The sequence below is a fragment of the Mastacembelus armatus genome, chromosome 16 (genome assembly GCF_900324485.2).
Source record: "Mastacembelus armatus chromosome 16, fMasArm1.2, whole genome shotgun sequence".
Taxonomy (NCBI): domain Eukaryota; kingdom Metazoa; phylum Chordata; class Actinopteri; order Synbranchiformes; family Mastacembelidae; genus Mastacembelus; species Mastacembelus armatus.
Genome location: NC_046648.1, coordinates 3,230,862 through 3,257,180, shown reverse-complemented (window position 1 = coordinate 3,257,180; position 26,319 = coordinate 3,230,862). Strand labels below are relative to the sequence as shown.

Sequence of the window (26,319 nt, the reverse complement as noted above, 5' to 3'; positions counted from 1 at the left end):
AAGCACACTGACATGTATGCACACACACATACATGCGTGCATTCACACATACATACCACAGTGTTCATCATAACAAGGTCAACAGTGGAGGGCAGGCAGCTGGCTAGGTTTAGCGAGAGAAAAGAGAGCAGAGAGCTGAGTAGTTTTATCAGCATCTGTCGTTTAAATGGAGTCAGGAAGAAAGTTTAAAGAGGGCACAAGTAAATGTTTACAGCAGAGCAAATGATGCAAGCACTTGTTTAAATTGTTCTGAATTAACTTAAGGTTGGTAGCATGCCTTCATGAATTCATAGGCCCACACAAGGAAATTATTTGATTAGCAAAAAGAAAATGCAATTTAATTGCAAAAAGTAAAAGCTCTTTCTTGTTATTTTGCCATGAGCATTGTACAGCTCAGCCCTCTTTTTCTGGCATCTTTTGTAAACTGAACAGAGGAAGGAAACAAAAACACTCCCTGTGCCAAATCTTCTGCTTTTCTATGTGCATGTGGCACTCATTCTCTGGACTGAAAAATAAACCCCTGTCCACACCCTGATAATTTCTGACTTAATGAGAGACCTGGGCATAAATACATGCACATACTTTAAGACAAATGGGTATGTCTGCACACGTAATCACACAATCTGCACATGTTCACAGACACAAACAATGTCATGCATTCAGACAGGTAAGGTTATACAAACTGGACTCTCACTGACCATATGGCCTACTGGTCAGTTATTTGCACTCACAAGCTTTGGCCAAGGCAAATGAAACCTTTATTATCTCTAACTAGTGCAGAATGTGGCTAAGAGGGGAGAGATCACAGAACTGAGAATGAAGGATTTTGCAGTGGTTTCTGATGGCAAAGAAGTTGGTGATTAATTCTCAGAGAAGCATTAACATCATCCTTCTTTGCATTAAAATATCTTAACTCATATTTAACCCTTCATGATTAAAATTTAGAAACTCAACGAGACACGTAATTTTGCACTACCTTATGTTAGTCTGTGTGCAGCACTATTGACACCGTTTACTTTCATTATCAGTTAAGTGTCATGCGAGTCTCTGTAGGTGGTGCTCATTGTCGTATCAGTGAAGGTAGATAACCCTGGTCATGGTTATCTGCTCACACAAAGATGCCAGAAAAGACATTCCTGATGCTTAATGAGTTAAATATAATATTTGATATCACTGATGAAATGACACATTGTATTTGTTTGGTTTTCCAAACAAGTAGGATTTCATTTTATGCAGTACCACTTTTAAATGCAGGGACCGTACTTGGGGCCCCAAACGCAAAGGACAGACAAGCTTGACTAATATGGTTATTCAATGTAATACAAAAAAGCCAGACAGTGGGCAGGTGACATAAAATGAATGGAGTGGCGCATGTGGTCAACACAGCAGGAACCCCAGTGGTCATTTCACCCATGGAAAAACACAGAAACATAACAATTGATAGCATTACTGATAAAGTGAAAGATGCATGGTTAGCCAGACATGGAGACAAACATTGACATGAACAGATAGGGATGCAGGCAAGGTTACAGACACAGTCTCTCACACTCACACACACACACACGCGCACGCACACACACACACACACACACACACAAACCTGGCAGACAGGCTGACTGGCAGAGTTTGTTTTGCTTGTGGAGATGATCAAACCTAAGTTGGCCTCCTTCATGTGGTGCTGCCTGACTCACAGAATCTACTTTACTCATGCAAAAGTAATGTTTTCCCTCATGATTTTATATGACCATCTACTTGACAGCTCACCTTTGCTCACCAGCGTGTGAAGAACAGGAGAGTAACAAGTTTTATTTTGCTTTAAAAAAATTCAAACAATATATATCATCTGTATATTCGATGCAACGCGGATATAGCATCAAAAGGGGATGAATATTTCATTTGCAAGAACATTTTCCTTTTTTTTTTTATAAGACTATGTCAAATATATTACAAAAACCATTCATTTAAGATGTAATTTCATCTCACATTCAGCACAGGAGAAAGGTGGGACTGTTTTCAGTGCCTCACCTACCTGCACGTCAGTATCTATCAAAACTGAACTTTATCCCGCAGCACAAAATAAGACACATATTGTCCGTATGAATCTTTTGAAACTAAGCGTGAAATTACACTTACTCACTATTTTAGAAGATTTAAAAAATACCCTCCATCCATCCATCATCTATACCCGCTTATTCCTTAATCAGGGTCACGGGGATCTGCTGGAGCCTATTTAAAATATACCTTTAAATGCAAATAATAGTACTAATAAACACCATGCATTAACTTAAGCCTTAAAGTTTTGACACAAGACCTGACAAAGCTGTCCACCTTCCACACCAAAAACCTAAGGAGTAGGAATACTAAGAGTCTTCTTGCCAAAAAAGATCTCATCTGTATTTACATCTGTAAATTTCATTACTCTGCTGGTTTTAATCAATAATATGTTTGTCCAGCGTCAAAGAAGAACATCCATCCAGTATCTATTCCCGCATATTCCTATGTAGGGTCACAGGGATCTGCTGGAGCCTACCCCAGCTCTCTTTGGGGAAAATGGCTCAAATAAGAACATTTAACTTAAAATGGCTAACATGTATGACTATATTCATCCACTGTGTGCGGCTACATCTCTGCAATTGCACCCACCACCAATAACTGCTTTTAACATACTTTTTTTGGCTTGTACTTGTATTAAACATCTACAATTTCTACCAGTGGACCTACATGTGTAAGAGTTTATCCTTAAAGGCTTTTTTTTCTGCATATCTGCTTCCACCCACAATCCAGTTAAGAGGTATTTTCCACATTTCACATACTTGCTGCACAGCTGCTGCACCTATTAAAAAATGATATGAAAAGGAACTACAAACAGATAACTGTAGAGCAACAGAACTGTTATCTCTGCATTCATGATCATCTGAACCACACTATAATAGGGCATTATTACAGTGTTATGTGACAGTCCAATCTGATGGCAATACAAACTCCACCCAACCACACTGAGAGTGGAAAGATTGCATGCAAACCCCTTCTCTCTTGCTAAATCAAGCAAAGGGAAATGATGCATTGCACAATGGCTCCGTTGTATTATTAGCCCCTTAGAGGCAGCTACAATTGTTGGACCAGACTCAACGAAAAAAGAAAAAGAATAAAGTAAGTCTGGGAAAATATCAGCTTCCTGTCTATGACTTCAGGGTTTTGCCTGAGTAAGTGTTTGTCTGTGCCTTTCTGCTTTTCTTGCTGCTTCACTCACTTTCTGACCTTCTTTCTCTCTCTCTCTCTCTCTCTCTCTCTCTCTCTCTCGCTCCCCCTTGCACTCACTCCACAGTTATTTGGCTGGATCCTTGTTTACCCAGATCAAACTTGTCAGCAAAAGTCAAGTGAGTTCAAACAAACACATGCACCCATACTCACGCACACACCAATCAAAATTAGCTGTTGTCAAGGCTTCGCAAAGTATCACTGCTGAAACATCAGCTGAAGCAGTATCTGATTCTCATTCAACACCACAGATTATTACATTTATTTATGCTCACATAAATAAATCATTCAAATCTGTCTGTGAGTGTGTGTTCACACATTGGTGCATGGGAAATGAGGTGGTGAGGGAGTGAGTGAGGCTCAGAAGCACTGATAGTGAAATCAGAAGCAGTATTTCATTTATTATTATTTGTTCTAATGGTCAGATCTGGTTTCCCAAGATTTCTTAGCCTCCAATACTCACTGGGAGCTCTCAGAAATGAGAGAGAGAGAATACCAGAATGACTCCTTCCAAGTTAGCTGGTTGCTAGCCTGTCTGTATGTCCCCAAGGCAGCACACACTCACTGACTAGCCTCAGCTGAACTCTACTCAACTGTAACAGTAGTCTCACTGCTGATGATGTGGAGCTGAGTGAGAGGGGTTTGAGGAGAGCTGAAGAGAGCTAAAACAGGCCAGCGGCAGGAGAGACAGAAACTCCCTTTACATGCGTTTGGCAAAGTCTCCCTCTGCATGAAACTGGTGTAAAGGAATGTAAAAGAACTGATCCAGCTTAAAGAGTCAATATTTAGAAATCAATAAAAAAAAAAAACATATGATAATTAATTTGCAGGAATTTTGCAATTTGGCACCACATAAACAAAAAATGCTTCATACAATGTAAATGTGTTATTAAAATCATGGCAGAATCAGATACATTCAAACTTAGTGATGCAGTAATAACCTGGTCATTTAAACATGGTGATATAAACAATTAATGGAATCATTTGGCATTTTGGGAACTTTGGATATTCACTTTCTTGATGAGAAAACTGTCACTATCATGTCTACATAATAACTGAAGTTACACTAGCTTAGTACAAAGATACAAAAAAAAGAGAAAACCACCTCTTTCCAGTGTTTATACCAAGCACTAAAATAACCAGCTTCTAGCTGTAGCTTCATATCAAACATAAAGATAGACTTTTCATCTACCTCTTGTTAACAAGGCAAATAAGCAGATTTCCCAAAAGGCCAAACTATTTTTTCAAATAGAACTGAAATCTCATTTTAAATTTCCTAAAGTATATTGTGATGACTGGTGTTCCAGTCTTAAGTTACTCATTGTCATTGTCCCCATTGTACTGTATTTTTCTCCTTCTATTATTGAACTTATTTGCAAATGACCTACAATCACCACAAGATATGCACCTTCAGTGAAAGATTTTTCCTACCAAAGCCAATGAAGCACGTTTGAAGTCACAAGTGTAATTTAAAAGCGACAGGGAGTCAAAGAAAGAATGAAGGGTGGTAAGGCAACGACAGAGATATGCATGCAGAAAAGAAACTCAGGCAGAGAGAGAGCTGAAATCCACAGTTGCTGCTACGGGCTTGGGGTAGGGAATGAAAAGAGCGAGGGCAGAGTGACAAAAGGGCAAGGAGAGAGGGAGGAAGGAAAAGGAGGATGGACATGAAAGAGAGGGAAAAAAACAGGGATGGAAAATGAGAGTGGGCGTCCACAAGCCAAAGACATAGTGAGGGAAATGATGGAGTTGACACCAGGGAGCAAAGGTAGAGAGGGGGAGTGATGAGTTTGCAGAAAAGGTTCAGTAAAGGCCTTGGATCCAATCAAAAGACTGTTTTTGATTCTGTTTTTCATTTCATTTAAAATAATGTTTCAACAGTCACTTGCTCACAGCGAAACTCCAACCTTGGTCTTTCAATGGTTACTTGTTTGGAGCAAAACACTTCACTGTGGCCCCAGATGCACTGCATCTGTATGGGGACCCAAGCATTGTGATATTAGCTAACTTATTTCACACTGGCAATCCACAAAGAATTATTCAGACTTTTGGAGATGTGGCTTAGAGCAAGACGCCTGATTTCTCAACAATGCTTGAGATATTGGTGCACAAATGTGACTGAGCAGAACCGGTATTGGTTTCATGAATGAGGTTATTTAGTAAGAGAACCCAGTGAGTAAGTCAGTAAGCCCCTTTACTTCGATGATCAGTGTCATGGTTAAATTTAGCATTACATATTGGTTTGTTAAATTAGATTTGCTTTACATGCACAATGAACACTAAACCTTTTGATCTAACAAAATATTTGTAATGTAATATGAAAGTATTATTTTTAGGATAAAATAATTATCACTATACACTACCCATTCTGTATTATGAAGCGATGAAAACAGGGAACAGTATGTTACATTCTTGTATCTTTATAAAATACATATTCAAACTGTATTGTATGTGTACAACTTTTATAAAAAAAGTAATATATTGATTTTAGGACAGAATTGTGTTTTAAAGTAATACTGTGGGACACTAATGCAAAAGACATATAAAGTATTAGCTGTAACCATCATAAATATATGATGGACTACTTCAACAAATTCTGACTCAAACTTTAGTTTGGTACACACAAACTCTCATAAGGAATAAAATATTGAGTATGATCGATATAGAGAGTACATTACAAAAAAAAAAAAAGAAAAACACCTGAGTTTTACAAACTGTGAAATATCAGTGGTAGCTGAAACACAGAGACCAAACCTTCTCAACAGTAGTTTGGTGTGCCCTTTTCCTTTGAACACATAAACATACACATATTTGTCTTCTCCTGACACAAACAAATGCAGCGTGAAGTTTCTGAAAAACACAAACTTGTAAATACACATGACGTCTCTAATAAACGCATAGTAAAACCTGCATGTGTCAAGCCCTTCACAGACTCATACATAGATGCATGAAGGTTCTCACATGGACACACGTGCAGTGCGGCTGTCTGCCTCCCACATGCAGTGTTTGTGACGCATAGGAAAAGTCATTAGAGCCGCACTTCCTCTCCAAACAAAGAGAAGGAAGAAAAGACAGTCTTACATGAAACACACAGGAAATGTGTGGGTGACTGCCTGTATGTGTGTCAGTTTGTCTATTTGCATGTGCACATACATGCATATGTCTCCTGGTCTAAAGTTCTGCCCCAAGGGCTGGTGACCAAAGGCTTGTAATTGCTGCCTTTGATTGCCCTCCATGAGTACAATACAGTTACAATCACAGCCAATTACAACACACACAGCTAAGGCTTGACAAGATCAGGTGCATAACCTGATCTTCTGGGTTCAGCATTTGCCCAAAGCCTCCTAATTTCAAAAACTGGTTTTTACTGAAGAAGATTGGACAGTTTTCATTTCAAAAATGGGGCACAAACATTGTAAAACAGATAAGCCCATATATGGCTTTAAATGTAGATTTTTGGGTTACACAAGTTTCATTTCTCCCTGTACAAAAGTACAAACAGCAAGAGCTTCTGCTTTTTAATGGAACTTATGGGTCTACTTGTGCAACTAATCACTTGACAGATGGGTGTGTGCTTCTCATGTGTCTTCCTATACAGGAGATATAATTTTGCATAACATCTAAACCAGCACTTCCTTGTATTTCTGTTTATGTGTGGGTGTGTGTTTATCAGCATCCTCAGCCGCCATCAACAATCTGTGGTGTGCATGCCTGTACTTGTGTATGCGTATGTCATCCTCCAAGTTGGCCTAACGTCATTTGAAATATACTATGTGATCCACTGTAGGAATGTGAGAAAATAAGACAGACAAGGACAGAAAAAATACAGAAAAGAAATATGAGCTCAAAGACTCCAGAAGAACAGAGAATGGAAGAGAAGACTGAAGGAAGCAGAGCAGGTGAATCTTAGGTTTTGGACATCTGCTAAAGCTTAAGGAAAGTCAATCACGTCATCACTTCACAGCCAAAGGTTGAAATCTCAACCTGTCTGCACCAGCAGGCACACACAGATGCGTGTGCACATGCAAACGCGCGCGCGCGCACACACACACACACACACACACACACACACACACACACACATACACACTCACACTCACACAATGCCGTTAAGACAACACAAGCAGGTGAAGGGTAGTTTTTCTGACTTCTGTGGCCAAAAGCACTCTCCATCACACACACCCGTGGTTTAATTTGGACACCATATCTCATCTCTCTGCCTACCTCTGCCATGAACATCTGTTACCTCAAGAGGATCCAAACCGCTAATAAACATGCAAACACATGCCCACGTGCATACTCACACATCAATATTATTACTCTTTCTCTCCATCCATCGCTGAAACATCTTGTTCAGTCAAAATAGATAACTAAATTTAGCCCAGGCTCATTGTGTTTTATTTTACTTCTTCATCTTCATCTTGTGTATTCCCTTGCTTTTCAACTGATTCGATGGAACACAACTTTCTGCTAACAACAAACAAGCCTGTCAGGTGCTGTTTTATGGAACATAAACAAGAAAGGCGGTCTGCGCGTGCTCGTTTCACCTCAGAGTATTCTACAGAGCTGGAAATCCCCCTTACAGCTAACAGTAAAACATGCAGGTGTTACTAACTGCACTATGGTAAACACTGTACATTACACCGTTTAAAGGGATGCTGGTGTCAATAAGTTACAATATTGATGTGTTTTTTAATGTTACATGCTGAAACTGATATATACCTTTGGTTAGAGAATATAATGTGGTGTGGTATAATTACAAGAATGTTTATGCAAAGTGTAAACCAATACCACCAAAACAGTACAAAGCTAAAGGCAAGATGTCTAAAATTTGTATATGAAAACAAATAACAACAATAAAGTTTTCTCCTCTTTGCTTCCACTGGTCAACCTTCACACAAATGGTGTGCTAGTACTATTTGGACCTTTTTGAGTACTTATGCATCTGAAATGCCAATGTTTACTGCAAAAAAAACTACTCATACTGTAGCTGTATTCAGTTTTCCTACTTACTTCCTCAGGTCAAATTAACCGTTTTATATTTTCCAGTCTTGTGTACACAGCAGTTCTCCACCTTGCTTTTTATATTTGTTTGTTTACTTTACTTGTAATTTCTTATGTTGGGGCTTGGTGAAAAAAAAGGAATAGAAAAACTGCTCACATTAAGTTTAATGGATGTTGCTTATTATCAGGCATTTCTCTAACACACCGCTAAACTACATGGGCTATATATTCATAGTTTTTGTATTTTTTTTTATGCATTTAATATAACTATCTAATTACATCATAAATGCAGGAAACCCCAGTCACTATGATTTAAAAGGTTATTAGTGTATAGTGCCAGTAAAAAAAAATAATAATAATAAAACATATTAACTTACTGGCTTACCTTGGCAATCTAGTTCCCCTGTACAGTTTCATTGTAGAGGTCTGGAGCCAGTGAGGACTCCCCTAGTGTTAATTAAGCTATCTGTCTTGGAGAGAATTAAGGTCATGATCTCCCAGACCTCACCACTTCCACACTCCCTGAGAAGAAAGGAGAGAAGAAAAGAGACTTAATGAAGGAATAAAAGGCAGAAATGACTTAATGAACCACCTAACGAGGCCCGCGGCCGTTTAATAAAGACTTATTAAAGCTTAATTAAAGCAATAATCCCACCTGTTTGGAGTCATTCAGTGTTGACTTGTGGTTAATTGTATTTTTATGGCAACTGGATAAACAAGGAATCATTGTCATTCCACAGGAAGGAAGATAAGTTCAGCAGCTTTTGTTTCTGTGTGTGCTGCTATAAACTGAGATTCCAAAAATGACTGTGTGAGAGCTTCATGTGACTTTATAACCACACTGAGGCCTTTCAGTCAATATTGGGTCATATTCTGAAGTCTGATTTAACGCTGCCATCCAATTGGAACACTCTCCCACCTTCTCCTGAACATCAAAAAAAGTATATCGAAAGTCAATATCAATAAAAACTGTGCCGTAATCACGTTTGCTCTATGGATGTTGATGTAGAGGAATACTAAATAAGAGAATACAAAATTTCTGCTTTTTAGAGGCTATCAGCTAAAGCTTTGTCATGCCCCATGTGTCAGACATGTTACTTACGGTAACCACATGCAGTCAGATAAATCTTTTTCACTTTTTATAGAGAGACTCCCTAATTTCCACACTAATTACATAACTGCGTGACTATACTATAAGACCTGACTGTAAGATCATGCTTTAGGATATGATACATGACCATTGCTTTATGGGCCTTGGCAAATCACTCAGACGGTTTGTATAACCCTAATGATTCAGCTCCTTTCATCATTGATTCACATACAATACACAATGCCTCCTCTATAGATATCAACGTGACTCTTGTGAGTCAGAGACCAAGCTGCATAGCATCACTTTTCAACAAAGTGTAAGGTATGGAGAGTTCTTAAGACTAAAGATTTTCATTATGTAGATGGCGATTCCATCACCCCTTAGAGGACTAAGTCAACCCATGAGCATCCTGTATCCTACCAATGTGTGGATGTCTACTCTCATTACTATGGTTCGCTACTCTAGCTCAAAATGATTCATTTTATATCAGTGATTCAGATTTGTAATACCCATAGGCCCTTACATGGAATTAGCAATATCCACTGGGTCCAAGAAATAAATGAGTTGCTCATCCTACTTCCTGATCATGTGAGATCCTCAGATGACCCTGCTAAACAATACTATATTGTGAGCCATACAGCATGTTTATAAAATATTGATTCAAATTAGCTAAATAATGAATGTGGCTACCCCTGACTGCATGTGTCTGAATTAGACAAAAAGGCAGCTCATGCAGAGAAAAGAATATAGATGGCAAATACTGCGTTGTCTGTCTTAAGTTGCCAGTTCACAGCTATCTTGATTTTATTAACATTAATTGTATTCTGTTGGTGTTCGGCTGGTGTCTACAAAATAACCAAAGAACAATAAATGCCAAAGAGGACATCCTATCAACTGAAACCTGTATGAAGTTCCTCATCTTACCCGTAGATAGAACATCACAAAAGTGAGCACTTTCTCTGACACATCCAGATAAAAGCTTTGATTCGATCTTTGAATCAGTGTTCAATAGGCTGTATGCTACACTGCATATATACCTCAGGAGACATAGAAGTTTTATATTTTCTGATTAAAATTAATTTGTTCAAAAGTGACTGAAGCAATAAGCATGTGTACACATTCCTTACAGACACACACAACAACACATTAACTGGTGCATATTGTAGAACGAGATATAAGCAACGACATCAACAATCCAGTCAGCTGTCTGTGCACACACACACACTTTGCTGCAGCTGTGTGTGTGTGCATGTACAGGAGGAGTGTGTCTCTGGCATTTGTAACGTTGTTTTTTTTGTTTTTTGTTTTTTTTTCCTGTGGCACATCGTTTACAATACCAATAATACACACACACCTTTGTAGCACTGAGGTCATCATTTGCCAACACACTGTCACTTCCACACTGCTAATCCACCAGAGGAGTTTTACACACACGTATTTAAGTCAGCACTTATCCTGCCAAAAGGGTTTAATTCATTCTGCCTGTAGTACTTTTGGTTTTAGTTTAACATAGCTGAGTCATTCCCTCAAGCACTTATTTCACATAAACCGCCTGCTTCCAAGTTTCATCAATTTACTTCCTAAAATCAGAAACACTTGGAGGGCGGTTATGATTTTTCAACTGCTTTAGTCCTTCTAATTTCTTCAATTTTATATCAGCTTCAGGTTTTATACCGTGCCCCCAACGTCTGGGAACTATGTCATTAAGCCCCAGGGCAGACTGAAGTCACACTCCAGAGGGATATTAATCGATTTTAGATGTAGTTACACTTGGAATTTGGTTGTGTGAGAGCATTACAGAAGGAAGACAAGTGGTCCAGCAAGTCAGCCACTCTACTGAAATCACTTCAATCTCCTCCATTTTTTTCCAGAACACCAAACAGTTCACAATTCGTACTGAAGGGCCAGCAATTTCCATTGTTGTCGTATATTTCCTCTCTTCCAGACATATGTCAGTTTTATGTTAGAGGATCAGGAACAGCAGTTATTGTTCTGTAGCATGAGAATGATGTCAACTTTCCTACGGGACTTTTTCTGTGAAATGTAGACAGCGAAGCAGCTGACAGTTCCTGCAAAGATGCCAACACATCACATCATTTACAAACTAGTTCCCTGCTCTTTAGCTCTGTCAGCTGTACACTGGAGAGTTACAGGAGGAGGAAAAAAGAATGATGTCATCTTTCCAGCAGGGCTATAAATCTCAGAGTTATTATGCTGGACCACTGAGCTCTGGGAGATAATGATGGTGGTGGTGTTGGTGAGGTCAGTGGTGGTGATGATGATGGTGCTGGTCAGTGCAGTGGCGCTCATGCTAGTGATGACAGAGATGATGTAACCGTCCCTGAAGCCTTTCCCCTTTTAGTTTAACAACTTGAACAGTTCACTAATAAAGGAAGAACCAATGATCGTACGACTTCAACCGATTCACATTTTTTACTCTAAGAGCTAATGTTGGGTATCTACACCTGATACTCCTGATGTTCTCATGACTGTGCCTATCAATATCAATATCATTAATGTACCATAGAGTAGAGGGGAAATATGGTTGATTTTAGATTAGTCTTGGTCAGTGTCCATAAGAAAATCTAAGGCTGCTCTCAAAGTGAAAACACAAATTACAGAAACAATACTTAAAAGAGTAAAATATTTAGTAAGTTGATCATATGCTGTAATTATCGTCCACGTGACGTACTGTCATAATAGTGATGAGCTTTTATCTGTCTGCATAACCATTTTTCCTGCCTTTATACCTTCATTTTGTTGTAGTATTGTCTGAATTATACTGCACATTACCCTTAACTGGATTACTGCATCTTCAGAAAACATACAGAATAGACCAATTTTAAGAATACTGAAGTATGTCAAGGAAATTTTTGTACTTCACGACAGTTTATATATAGTTGAAATATGTCTCTTTTTATAAGGTCTTAACAACACAGACTGTGATTTATGGCTCTGTTTTCTGCCTTCATGTGATTTATATGGATGATATTAATATATTTTTTATGATGTTATTTATTCACTAAAGCACTTCGTAAGGATATGGTACCAACTCCTTAAACTGTGAGATGATATATTTAAAAAAAGAAAGAACTTCACCTATAATTATTAGGCTGATCTAGTTTCCAGTATAATGTTTATTTTTTCTGGAAGTCTACATTTCCTTGAGAAGTCTAAACTGTAGGGTCCAGTGCTGAAGAGGCAGTTCATTCTCTACTGCCCTTCTCAGCACTGAGACACTGCACTCACTGTTTCTGTGTTTTTGTCTAAAGCAATTATTTCAACATGCTCAAGTTTTTAATGTGATTGAATTATACTATATCATCATTCTGCTGCTCCAGAGAAAAACTGTAGCCATCATTGTTTCCACTGTTTCTTAATCATACATACATTTCACTTATTTCCAAAGATTCCTTGCTATTTTCCAGTTCCACCCTTGTGTGTAGTTCCAAACTGTAAATTATGTCACTCTGCCAACGGCTTCTTGCTCATTATGACTTAACCAATAATACATGCAGAGGAGCTTTAGCTGGTAAAACATTTCAACAGTAAACAGCTGACTATGCCAGAGTTTTTAAAGGGCAAGCGCATGTAAAATCAATTTAAAGCTAAAAATCTATTTATTTATTCATAATAAAACACATCAATACAGGCCAGAATGTCAGCATCACTTTAGATTACTTGTGTTGCAAGCTGGAAAGATTTTAAAGCTCCTACTGGAATTCAAATTTAACACACAGCCTGATTCAGATATTGGAATTACAGTAATGCCCCTGCTTTGGTGTCTAACCAGTCAAACTACTGACTGTGGTGTAATTTTGCAACTTTCTAAATGGTGCACAAAAAAGACAGAGCTGACACATTTCCACATTTTAGAGAGCATTCACGTTTAACTTTGTTTGTTTTCACTGGTTTCAGTTGTTTTCAATAACCTGCCGTTCTTCCTGCAATTTCCCAGTTACACCCCTGTGTGTGAAAACTATATCTACTTTTACACAAGGCATGATGTCATTCTGCCTGTGGGGTTTTCCCACATTTATGGCTCAGCTGATAACACATGTGGTGGAGAGCTATTAAAACACATGGGTGTGTAGCAGTTTTAAACTCCTAACCCATATCAACCTTCTCTGAGACGCAGAGTGAGGATGGGGTTTGGCAAAAATTGTGATTACATTGGATGAACACAGTTACCCAGCCCATGCTGATGTAGGCAGACTACAGCTGCGCCTCACTCCATAAAACCTCCAAACATCATTTCATACTGTAGCCCCTTGGTATGAAATGAGGTAGTTCTCTTTACCTTGCTGGTTTTTAGACCTACAAGCTCCACTGGAATATATGAGCAAAAGGTCAGTCAGAGTGAAGATATTGAATTCCACATCCTGTGGTGTCTCAGAGCTTTGTAGGTTGTTTTGTATAGGTTGTGGTTACACACTTGATCCACACTGCTGTACAAACCAAGGACTACTTCACCAAAAACTAAATGAAAAGTCATATGCTTTCACTTAGTCGATCTGTGCCATGAGTCAGTGTAGCTAAAGTAAACTCTACATGCACACAGGGATGATTTAGGGATAACATCTGATTCACCAAACAGCTCTTTTGAGGTTGTGCATTACACCAGTAGCCTATTCTTATCTTTTGCCATAACATAGAACTACACGGTGTCTGGTGCGGAGTATTGAATATTTTCTCCTGCTGCTGTAGAAAATGAATAAACACTAATACTGAGTTTAGCTGCGAATGGGAGAGGGAAGGACTCCAGTCCCACTGTGGCACTTACAGGATAAGCTTAGCTGATACAAACCCTTGAGAGGAAGTTAGGCTTGTTTATGAAGGAAATGACATCACTGGGCTTGGATCAGACAATGATCTCATGCTGACAAGATAATGGGTGCAAGAGAGAGAGAGGGAGAGACAGTAAGAGCAGTGTTGAGTTGCAGGAGTCACGGGTACAGATGAGAGGTGAATGAGTGCGCTACGGTTATTTTAAGCTTCAAAGTCAAGTGCTTAATAGATTAACCGGCTGTTAAGCAACACTGGCTGCTTTTCATTTAATAATACTAGATTAATAGTCCAGCTTTTAGTTTATTGGTCTTAAACAGATACTCAATGTAAAACTGTAAGCCAACTTTTCTCACGTAGAAGGAATGCAAGGAATTGTTGCACTAGTTGGCTGTGATCCCCAGTTTAGTCATTTCACACACACACACTGACATGGACAGAAAATAAGTAGTTTCCTCAGCAAACCTGCATTTCCACATTGAATAAATAATGGTGCTAATGCTTTATTAGCACTGGGTGTTACTACTTAACCCGACTGTCAGTTTAGCCTCTGATGCTACTTGAACATAAGCAATGAGGAGATGAAACTATAATCAATTCATGTTTTCAGAGTCTGAAAAAGTTCTGCTGAGGAATTGTAATAAATGTCTATGCAGAATACTTAATTTTCTTGGACAACCTTGACTCCTGAGGGATTTGGATAAACAAAATTTTCTAGTAAGCAAAAATTATTAAAAGATAAGTGACCTATTTCTGTGTCTGTATTGTACAAGTCATTTTTCTTAATGTTGCTGTTCCAAACCTATTCACTCACACAAGGGACCATTATAACTTTCCAAAACAACATTCTGTAGCTTTGCACTTTCTATAAACTGTTCTGTGACGACCTCTAATTGTCCTGGGGATTGGGACGGCATGATTGAAAATAAAAATCTTTCACGCCAAAAAAATGACTGGAGGGGGTTTGGATTCACTGTTGGACCTCCCAAGAGCAGAGCTGGACTAAGCCCAAAAACAAGGCTTGCTGCTGGGTTAAGGATCTTAGTATATGCCCTGGATTATGGAGCAGAAAAGACAGAACATGCCCGGGGACAGTGGTGGAAAACTAATACTGATTTTGGCTAAAGAGGGATACTGGGTTGTGTGAGAGACAGTTATTCAGTGTTTTTAGGATAATGACAGTAGTCAGGGGATAAAAATAATGGATTCAACCAGGGGCAGTTTGCTGTTAGCCAACAGTTAGTTTATAGTGCACTGCAGACAGCTGCTTTCCCTGAATTTATTCCTGAGTGGCAGACTAACCTAATTGGAATTGATCAGCACTGATAAAAGAAAAAAAAAAGGTGTGATATTGTCCATGTTCTCATGGAATAGGTCAGACAGTTTGGAAAAAACAAATTAAAATGTGCTGCACATTAACTCGCATAAATTTAGAAAGTTAAAAAAGCAGGATATGAGGATACAAATTCAAATAATGAACAAAAATCTGACTTCAACTTAATTACACTTCTTACACCTAAGCCAACTGATTTCCACAACTCCTTATTAAAAACCTGCAGCACAGTAGTTTAACATGTTAAATGTGAGGTAAAACAAACCACCCTATTGTGCTGACAGTTGACAAAAGAGACAAAAAAAGGTGACCTATAACCTTTGGGAGGGCACACAGAGTACTCAGACTTCTCAGGCTCAAGCAGGATGTTGTTGTGCACGTACTCGTACAAACCTAGCACCTGAGTCAAAAAATGTAAACACTACAGTAAATGCTACATTCTGTTAACATACATGTAAGATACAGCAATGTGTCACCACCAGATGTTTGACTTACAGCACATGCTCATAACATAAATGTAATTGCACATCATATACTGATGTTCAAAGTATGAGCATAGCTGGATTTTTTTTTCCTGAAAGTTCCACATTTGAAAATAAATGTTTCAGCTGATATGTTTGATTCAAATAGAACATGTTTCCAATGAAAACATAGTCAGACATCCTGGCAGAGATTATATTTCCAGGTCTAATGACAAAGAAGTAGAGGGAGTTCATTTACACAAACAGAATGGTCCCATCTGGACTGATTAACATACTACATTGCTAATGCTAACTTTTAATGGTGTGATCATCTAACACACTCATTTTCACTGAATCCTTAATGAAATTAGCATAATAGAACAACATATTGTCTCTCACTACCCCAGGGGCTAGGTGCCATCCGATTGCATTTTTGTCTTAAGATGCAGTTTGAACAGTTTTGCTCGTACAGCCACACTAAAATATGAAAAAATGCAAAAATGCATCCTCAAACAAGAGTGTGATTTGATTTACTGCCTGTTTTTGCAGGAATTTTACTAGAATTTTCAGTCAGTCAAGCTAGTGAGGCACTGAGGTGATGTCCATAATAAACAGCTGTCATCAATGTACATCTCAGTATATTTCATTGCTTCTGAGTTCTGTTATGATATGTATGCTGTACTAGCAGCAAAATCCACTTTTAACAAATTACAGAATGTTTTTAAATCTTCATCAACCTTTCATCATTTTTGCTCGCCCAAGCATTTTTAAATAAGCTAAGCCAGTCCAATTTTTCTTCTTTAAAAGCAGTGAACTTTCCAGGAAAATGCATGATCTGAGATTTGAAACCTAATCATTGAAATGCATACAGCAGAAGCTGCAGTCTTACTGATCCGCCCCTTTACACACCCACCCGCCTCTTTACACACACCAGAACACTGTCCTCTGCAGAATCTGTCATACTAATAAGATACAGCATCTCTACAGGCAGGAAAGAGGAAAGACAAAATAAAAATGCAAATGCTGGCAACAGCCTTTTAATGTTGCTATAAATCAAGAAAGACCATCAAAGGTAGCTGTAGTCGAATAACGGCCTCTGTTAGCATAGACACATCCTCGTGTATGCACACACACACACACACACACACACACACACACACACACACACACACACACACAGTGATTGCCTGATAGGTATATACACACTTATATATAGAAGTACAACATAAAACATGGTACAGAAAAGAGTTTTGATGAGTGTATGTGGCCCTCAGCCACACAGGCACAGAGGCCTCAGACCTCAGCTGATAATAACTCTGGCTATCAAAGCAGGCTTTCTTTGTAACCTGGAGAAAGAGGCATAGAGAGAGAGAGAGAGAGAGAGAGAGAGAGACAGAGAGGAAAAAAGAGAGTAGAAAACAGGTGGGGAGAGGGTGGAGAGAAGAGGGGGTCTACATATTTCACCTCCATTCACCTGCTGACATGGCCTCTCAAAGAAACCTTTCATTAGACCTTGAGAACAGGCAGCTTAGTCTGTCCAATGCCATCAATTTAGCTGTCATATTACACAGGCTCACTTTCTGCTCTTTCATCTAGGGGATTTTTCATCTCATAATTTTCATACAGGAGGATTGGCAAAAGAGGTGTATGTGGGGAAACCCTCAGAAGCTGAATCATCTAATACATCAGTTAGGTGATTTAAGACCTGCATGGTTAACCTGCACACACCTGAATCCAACCCAGCAGGAAAAGGTCTTAAGGAAGTAAGACCTTGAAAGAGTCTTTTTCAGCTACTCATCCCCTCAGAAAACTTGCCTTTGCACTACTTTACTTTTTACCATCAGACACATTTCATTAATATAGTCTCTACTCTTAGCAAAGCATCTTAAAACACCTGCAACCTTACATTTCTACCATGGCTTAAAATGGGCCATGACCTATATTTTATTCAATCTGGTTGACAAAGAGCTAAACAGTCAAGGTTCATTACAGTTTTGAACAGACCCTTTTTTGAGATTTGGGTGGGGTTAAGCTGAATCTTTTTTGGCTAAGCTGAGCATTGCTGCAGCCATGTGTGGTTCGCATATGGGATCTCAATGGGTCCTTTCAGAAGGTGATAATTTAGTCTGCCAACACCTCTTCTAAATCATTAACTTTAGAAAAAATTAGCCAAACCAGCTTATTTTTCACATAGATATGCAGTGAGAGGAAGACTCAAAGCATACGCACACATAGAGAGAGAAAGAGTCGGATAAATACAAACAGAAAGGGAGTCTCCTAAAGCCCTCACCTTAAAATAGGGCACATCAATAACATTCTGATGTTGATGTATGACTTGAGAGGACTGGCTGGTTTCAGTTTCCACAGATCAAGCCCAAACTGCCCTCCTGTTTCTTGCAAAAGTGTTTTAGGCCACCCACAGATCATATAGAAGACTCTATATACTCTACAGCTAAAGAGTGGTGTCAGCAACTTCTCATCCTACCCTGCTGCCTCTCCCTTTCTCCCTTCTCCCTCACATTCAGCCTGTCTGCATACTGACCTTCAGAGATTTTATTATTTCATTACATGTTCACATTACATGGTAAAAAGTACACAGAAATAACATCATGGCAGAAACCAACTGACATGATCTACAACACAATTTAGACACGCTCTCTTTCTGTTCCCTAAGATAACTTCAGCTTTCTAAGAGCTGCCCCCACCTGTGACCAATTTTAACACAGAATTCTTGTACTTGTAAAGCATAAGCAGCATACGATCAAAATGAGAGAAAAGAACGAGGGGACATCGCACACCCACTGTTTGCACACAAGAGATCATGCACACAAAGTCAATTTACTGTTTATATTCAAACTGAGCAGAACTGACAAGCCAGAAACACCATTAAACTTTGCAGCAGTGCTGTGTTACTGAGCTCCACTTTACACAAAATCAAAGTTCTTTACTCCAACAACTGAACAACTATGTTTACAGTAGCCCGGCTGAAACTGGGAAGCACAGTGACTGTCATGTGATACTGAAAATACTGTCAGCAGTGTATTTATCTGCCAAAGACACATAAACTACTTGGCACTGTAAAAGGATGAGCCAGTAGAAAAGTTTTCACATGACAGCAAATAGCATAGTCATGTAATTTATTTCTTTTCAGACAAACGTGAATAAATTGAGACCTATATAGTCAAAACAATCTGGGTCATGATGGGTCACAGTGAGGCCACAAAGCTACACACTTACAGAAATGTATCCACACACACAAACAGACAAACAAAAACTCTCATACAGGCAAGTATACACATGCAGACAGACAGACACACACAACACACACACACACACACACAGACACGCACACATACACAGTGATTGGCCACCCAGGATGAGAGCGAAAGATGGAAACTTTAACTGTGTTTATAACCTAACTCTGGATTATAGGGTAGGCTGAGAGAGCAAGAAGGAGCACGAGAGAGGGGGATTTCAGTTGCTCAGCTGTAAATAATTAAAGTGCACCCCTCCCCTACCATCTCTCTCTCTCTCTCCCTCCTTCCCACACACAGACACATACACACACACACGCTTATCTCTATTATTTTTATTCTAACTTCCCTAATAGTTGACGATTTTACAGAGAACAAGCACAGCAGGCCTAACTTGTTAAAATGCAAAGTGTTTGCGTCTATGTGGTTACAGAGCTAATTCAGGTAGAAAGGAATGTCGCCCATGGCAGGTTCATAGACTGCTAATAAACATACACAAGGTTTCACATACCTTACTCTCTAAGAAAAAGTTGTAGTGTTTTGCAAATCAACAGGTTCTCCAACCTAAATGACTCAATGCTTGCCCCTACCTTAGAAAACAACCCACATGATGCTTTGAGTGAAGCGCTTACTAAACCTTCATTGTCATAGCAACAGTCCTGATCACATGTACCCTAAGACTGGTCCTGTGGCAAACATACAACTCCATTATGTATATGCCCAAAAACAACTTGGGTAAGTTTACACAAAAACACCATTTTGGTGAGGTTTCAAACAAAATTCATGATTTGGGACAAAATAATAGTAACAAAATAATAGTTACAATAACACGTTGTTAAGGTTGTTAAACATTCATGGATTAAAAACACAATGTTTGATGCAGGACTTGAACATTAGCCCATGTTTTCTGACCCATTCATCCACCCAAGCTTCTCCTAACATGTACTACAGGTTTCTTCATCCTCCTTTGCTCATGTCATAATTACATAATAACCATACTATACTATAATTACTGTTACAACTAGTAGTTGTAATAGTTGTAGTTCATATTTCATTGTCTAGCACAGATGAAATATGGACTATGTTTTCGCAGGATTTCTCAGGTCCCTATGAATATTTTATTATTTGTGTTGCATTATCATATCTCAACCGAACAAAATTTTCTTGTTGCATTTTAAAGACTCCTGCTTAAAGTTTTAAAGAAGACTTTTTTTTAAAAAAAGTATTAATTACTTTGCTAAAAAAATCTCAATACAAATTTACCTGCAATGTTAATGTTCTAGAAAAGTGATGCTCCTAAGTCGAAGACAGGGGGAAGGGTGAGTGACACAAGTGCCAAATCAGAGGTTTGTAACCTTACCCCACAAAATCTGTTTTGGCTGCAAGAAAAATCATTTTGAAAAGTTTGAAAGCCACTGTGTAAAAAAGTCAGCTGCAAACCATTTACTGTGGAGACTACAGACTAGCTGCCAAGTCTTAAACAGCATGTCTTATTGGCAGTGGTAACACACAGCTGAAAGTCTTATAGATGAAAGACTTAAACTGTACAAAGCCTAAGGCTCATAAAAGCATTTATAGTGTGAACAAGGCTGGAAAGATTATTTTTGGAATGTAATCTATTACAGATAACAGATTACCTGCTGAACACGCTAATCAGCAAGACATTTCTTTGGAACTACTTAAGGTCTTGGAAGACAAACAGATACTAGTTTTCCAACCTTTGGCACTGCACCCAAAAATGAACCCAATTTTAGACTTAAATGATTCTCCACATGACAAATACTTATGCTCTCCTTATCCTGGCCCCCAGAGCAGGAGTTATGCAGATGTAGTGCAGTGACTACACTTAAAAAGGAAATGCTAATTGCAAACTGCATTTCTCAAAAATGCTATAATTTGAATGGTACAGACTGCAAAGACATACTATATCAGTTTTTATTAGATGCTCAAAAGAGTTCACAGGAGGATCTCTGTACCTTTTACTAAATGACTAAATTAATAAACAGGTTACATCAATGTTGATTTATCTTTTAAAGTTTCGAATGTGGCTCAGCTTAGCCGCTTGTTTTTGAAGACTTTTCAAATATTTTAAGGCAAAAGCATAACTCAAATCAAACTGACACAAACTACACAGACCCAGTAGTTGCACACGTACACACTATTACTGTTTCCTGAATAGCCTGCCAAGTAATGCAGATCCTGAGCCAAGGATTTGCAATGCTAGGAGTTAAGGGTTGAGTGCATGTCAGATGTGTGGTTCACTTCAATATTAAAATACACACACACACACACGCACACACACACACGCACACACACACACACACACACACACACACACACATCAAATCCCACAATGCATGTCCTTATGACCTCAAAACACCCATCAACACCCATCTGTTTTTCCCTCCTACACTGATTTTAATCATTGTCTTTGTATCCTTTTGCCTCCTACTTCCCCCACCTGTTATCCACTGTCCCTTGGTTCTTCAGTCATCCCCTCACCTCTTTGTCTTTAAATCTCAGTCATCCCTTTTCTATCCACCCATTTTTCATCCTCTTCCTTTTTTTTTTTCCATCTTAACTTATGTACGCTAGTGCTTGGACTGGATATAGGTATGGTAGGATAAAGAGACATAAATTGTGGTAGAAGTATTTATACAACAGAATACAAGCTAGAGTCTGTATGTTGTCAAATGTCACCGAGGGGGATATGCCGACTGCTCACGTCTAGACAGCTGTGCTACAGTAAATGAGTACTGTCAATCAGGTCGCCATCTTCATTGTATTCTCAGAGACAAATGTGAGATACATTTACTTTCCAAAACCATCCAAACTTCACTAAACAGTGCAGACATCTTAACAGACAGTACAGGAAAAACACAGATGTAACTAACACAATATGGGCCTGAAATTGACAGACACACCTAAATTTACTGCAGCAATTATTAAAGTTATTTGAAAAGCCTGTTAAGAAAACAGTCCAATAAAAAAATCGAGCACATGTATTATTACACCTCAAATGGTGTACCATCAGGCAACAAGAAAAAAAAAAAAAACAACTCGATATATCTGTAAACAGCTGAGCCTGAGTGCAGGATCCGATCCATACATCATAGCTCCTTGTTGAACCATTGGAACTCCCTATGCTAAACAGCTTCAGATCAGCTTGCAATTCAAGATGTAGATATATGGATTATTCAGTTCAAAGATGTGTCTGAACCACCTGTACTGAATGACACGAAGACCACAACAAAACGGCATAAATAAAAAGAGCTTTGAAACATGGATAAACATTATCAAAACCCACTAGATTTCCCCACCACACAAATAGAGCTGAAGGTTTGGTGTTTGGTGTGTGTGTGTGTGTGTGTGTGTGTGTGTGTGTGTGTGTGTGTGTGTGTGTGTGTGTGTGTGGACCAGGCAGTTCTTTTAATAAAATTCAGTAAAGCATGGTGCAAAAAACTTGTCAGTTATGTTGAAAGAAGTACTTTAAACACATCTCACTAATACAGAACATTTAATAAGGATCCTTCAATTTCAGTACCACATCAAAAGCAGAGGCCCAGCTCCTGTCACAGAGTTTGCTCAGTATACACAGAGAGGACTGTGCAATGGGCACAGAAAAATACTATTTCCACATGTGTTAATCATTCACTCACTCTGCAGCCCACTTGCTGTGCTGCTCATTAAAGCCTTTACAAATGCATGACAGTATTTCCCAGTGTACCATTTATTCCCGTTGTTTTCCTGCAACAGTCACACAGAAGATGAAAGGATGCAGGGCCAGATGACAGGCTAAAAGAGACACACAGAGGAAGAGTGTGGCATCTTTATCTCTCTTTATCTTGAAAAAGGAAGGGGGATGACCCCAGTGATCAGGGTTGGCAGAGGAAACCCAACTGTGTCAAAACAATGACCTTCCTGAAACCTCTCAAGTCAACCTGGCCAGGTTTCTCCTGCTGCCTGCCCGCTCACTACCTCTCTCAAGCTCCAGTTTTCTCTTATTATCCCCCTCCTTCTCTTTAACCTCTTTTTCCTTGCTTACCATCTCTCCATCATTTTTCATTTAGGTTACAGAACAGACGCCATACCCAATTTACTCTCTGTCAGCCACAACAGTAATGATTACAATCTCAATCTCCTGAATGTCCTCATGCAGGAAACATAGTTTCATTTATAACCTTTAATTTTGCTCTCAGTCGCCATAACCTTTCATTGTGTCCACAACAAAAGGATTGTTATGTTCATGTAGGACTGACAAGGATTTATATTAGCCTTTGTCCTCACAAATAATGGAAACACTTTGCTTTGTCCTTTTATTAAATTTCATACCAACTGATAATAATTTGATTAAAGCATTTTTGATAACCAGGTAACTGACAGTAATGTAATGTGGACTACGGGTAGAGCTTCACTTTGTTTTGGGCTACTTTGGTCACAGAATCATCGAGTTTTTCAGTCTACTGTTAATAACAATAGTTAAACAATGCATAATATTAAACATGGTTATAATCTCAATGCAGTTCTCTGAATAGGAACAGTATTAACAGTAGAAGACCAATCATCAGACCCAAGATGTATCTCGGATTTGTTAACGTAATCCACACTAAAATTCATGTTATTTTGCTTAATAGGTTTGGATCTGCAGGGATGTAACATCTAGTCAGAAGGCCACTAGTTCAAGAACCCATATTTGATGTTTTCTTAAAATATTACTAAACACCACGCTCAATCTTGTGTCTAAGTAGCTTAACTGTGACTTGTTCACATCAAATCTAAAATGACAGTTATATTGAAAATGCCAATACTTCAGTTGCAGTTCCTCTTCTTTTGTATCAGAAAGAATCTAATAGAGTCTCTAATAAGGGTGTATCTTCTCAGTAAAAGGTATTTAAAGTGTGACCAAATGAATCATTACAGCTGTCTGTGACACCTCTCACCATGTCTGGCCAAAACAAAATCTCTTTCTGCACACCCCTTATCTCTACTATAGCTATCCTTATCTCACAAATAGGCTTCTTACAGACACACAATCATTATATACATCTATGGCACCGAGGTGGACAAACACACAAAAAGCACACATATCACACACATTAATGGCACTGAACTTGATCTTTTTACCGCTGTCCATTTGCAGTGAAAGACACAACACATTAAAAAAGGGGAGAGAGACCTTTTATTTACTGATAAAGTAAAAAGCTCGTTTTGTGGTGATCTGTCAAAGCAAGCAAAGGTTCAACAGTGGGTCAGACTACCGGGGGATTTTTTCACTGTTCCCTCTCAAATTACACGGTAGAGGAGAAGAATAGAAGAAGGGGGTAATGCTAGACAGCTAAGGCATAGAGTGTAAGATGTATATTTATAAAGAGAGACTAAAAAATGACAAAGAGAGTAAGGTTTCAAAAAGTTCCTATTTATGAATCTCAGTGTGCAGGTTTTGCTGAAAAATGTACTTTGCCTACATCTTGAGACAATTAGATGACAATAGTAAATGAGGCAGAGGGTTGTAAAAGACTAATTAGTTCTGGTCGGACCAGGGTTCATGGTGAACAAGTACAGTGAGATGGAGAGGCTGAAAAAAGTCAGTGAGGAAGAAAGAGATACCAGGTGGATGGGAGGGCAGTACAACAGATCTAACTGTACAATTCAACCTCTTTCACCATTGCACATTTCTCTCTCTCCACTGCTCTGTCATTCCCCTCTGTCATCCTGTTACTCCCTATTGCCTTGTCCTCTTCACTGGATCTTGTTCTGTTTCCTGCTCTTCCATATACACACACACACACACACACAAGCTACAGAGTCAGTTCAATTACCAACTGAAAATGACCGCAGGCACTGAAAAAGAAGAGAAAAGCATTGTGCAAGAGTGTGTGAGTGTGTGTTGGGGTAATGCGAGAGAAATAAAGGTGATGGGGGGATGGCGTGTGTGTGAGACAGACACATAGTAGAGCAAATGAAAAAGGGAGACAGACGCAGAGGGGACTCCATCGTCCAATGAATGTTGGGGTTAAAAAGTCGAAGACATCATAAACGTCAAAGGCAGACTACAGAGGCCATTCTTTCAATCTATTCCGCCTTCTCTTTTCAAGTACAAGGCTATAGTGTTAGAGTGAAACGTGGCTCGTTTCTATACAGTAAAGATGTGTCTTTTGTATGCATTGAGCAGAAGGGAACAAGTCAAAGAGCAACATTTTTTACACTTCTAAAGGAAATCAGAATTTGAAAAATCCTTTTAATATTCCCCTATGTAATTACAGGGCTTCAAATGGATTGATTCTATGAGCTGTAATGTTTGCCCTTTATTCGTTTCAGCAAGACTGAGCAACTACCTCCCGACCTGTGCACATCACTATGGAACAATCACACCGCTTATTTACGGCAGTTTTAACTGACTGGTGTAGGTTTAAAGTGTACAAACACAGTATACATAGAACCACATTAGCTGTGATGTTAAAATGAACATGCCATCCCAAAAGTTACCCCTTGTGTTGCTTAGCAACTACCACTTCTTTAGCCATTGTTCCAGGACTTTTGAGAGAACAACATTTAAATCTTATTTATTAAAAAGAATATGTATTGTACAGTTTTGTGCTTTTTATTGCACCACACGCTGCCAGAATTCTTTCCATGCAATGAGCCAGATATGATTGTGTTTAACATATTTTAGAGCAGCAAGAGATATTGTTATGGCACACCGAGATAACTTAGATCCAATAACAAATAGAATACTTTAGTCAGTTTTGTTCAAATATGAAATCTAAAACACTGTCAGCATGACAGGACATTCAAAGTAATTAAAAACACACCAAAAAATATGTAATCACATATTTAAAACATTACCACAGGGAATACGCAGAGGAAACCGTTTCTGATTCTACCTATCACCTCTCACCATATAACATCTGACCATAAAAAATAATCTAGAGGGAAATAAAAGATAAGTGTGCCAGAGCACCATAAAAATGAATGCATTTCTCACTGCGCTGGTACTCAGGGAAAATGAGTCAGGGTAAGGAAGTGGCACATTTAGGAGTTACAAACAACTCACACAGAGATCACAGAGATGAAACAGACAAAAGCAGAACAGCAGGGCCAAGAAATCACAGAGCACAACTAGGAAGAAAAAAA

General features: G+C 38.7%; 1 protein-coding gene across 2 annotated transcripts in view; it reads right to left on the bottom strand.

The window, feature by feature from the left end:
- cdkal1 (CDK5 regulatory subunit associated protein 1-like 1) overlaps window positions 1-26,319 on the bottom strand; it is a 357,840-nt gene that overhangs the window by 36,128 nt on the left and 295,393 nt on the right. The window contains exon 17 of one of the 2 annotated variants that reach the window (XR_003294900.2): window positions 8,640-8,784. The gene's annotated coding sequence lies outside the window, so the exon portion shown is untranslated. The remainder of the gene's footprint in view (window positions 1-8,639; window positions 8,785-26,319) is intronic. The other variant, XR_003294899.2, reaches the window with a different exon arrangement.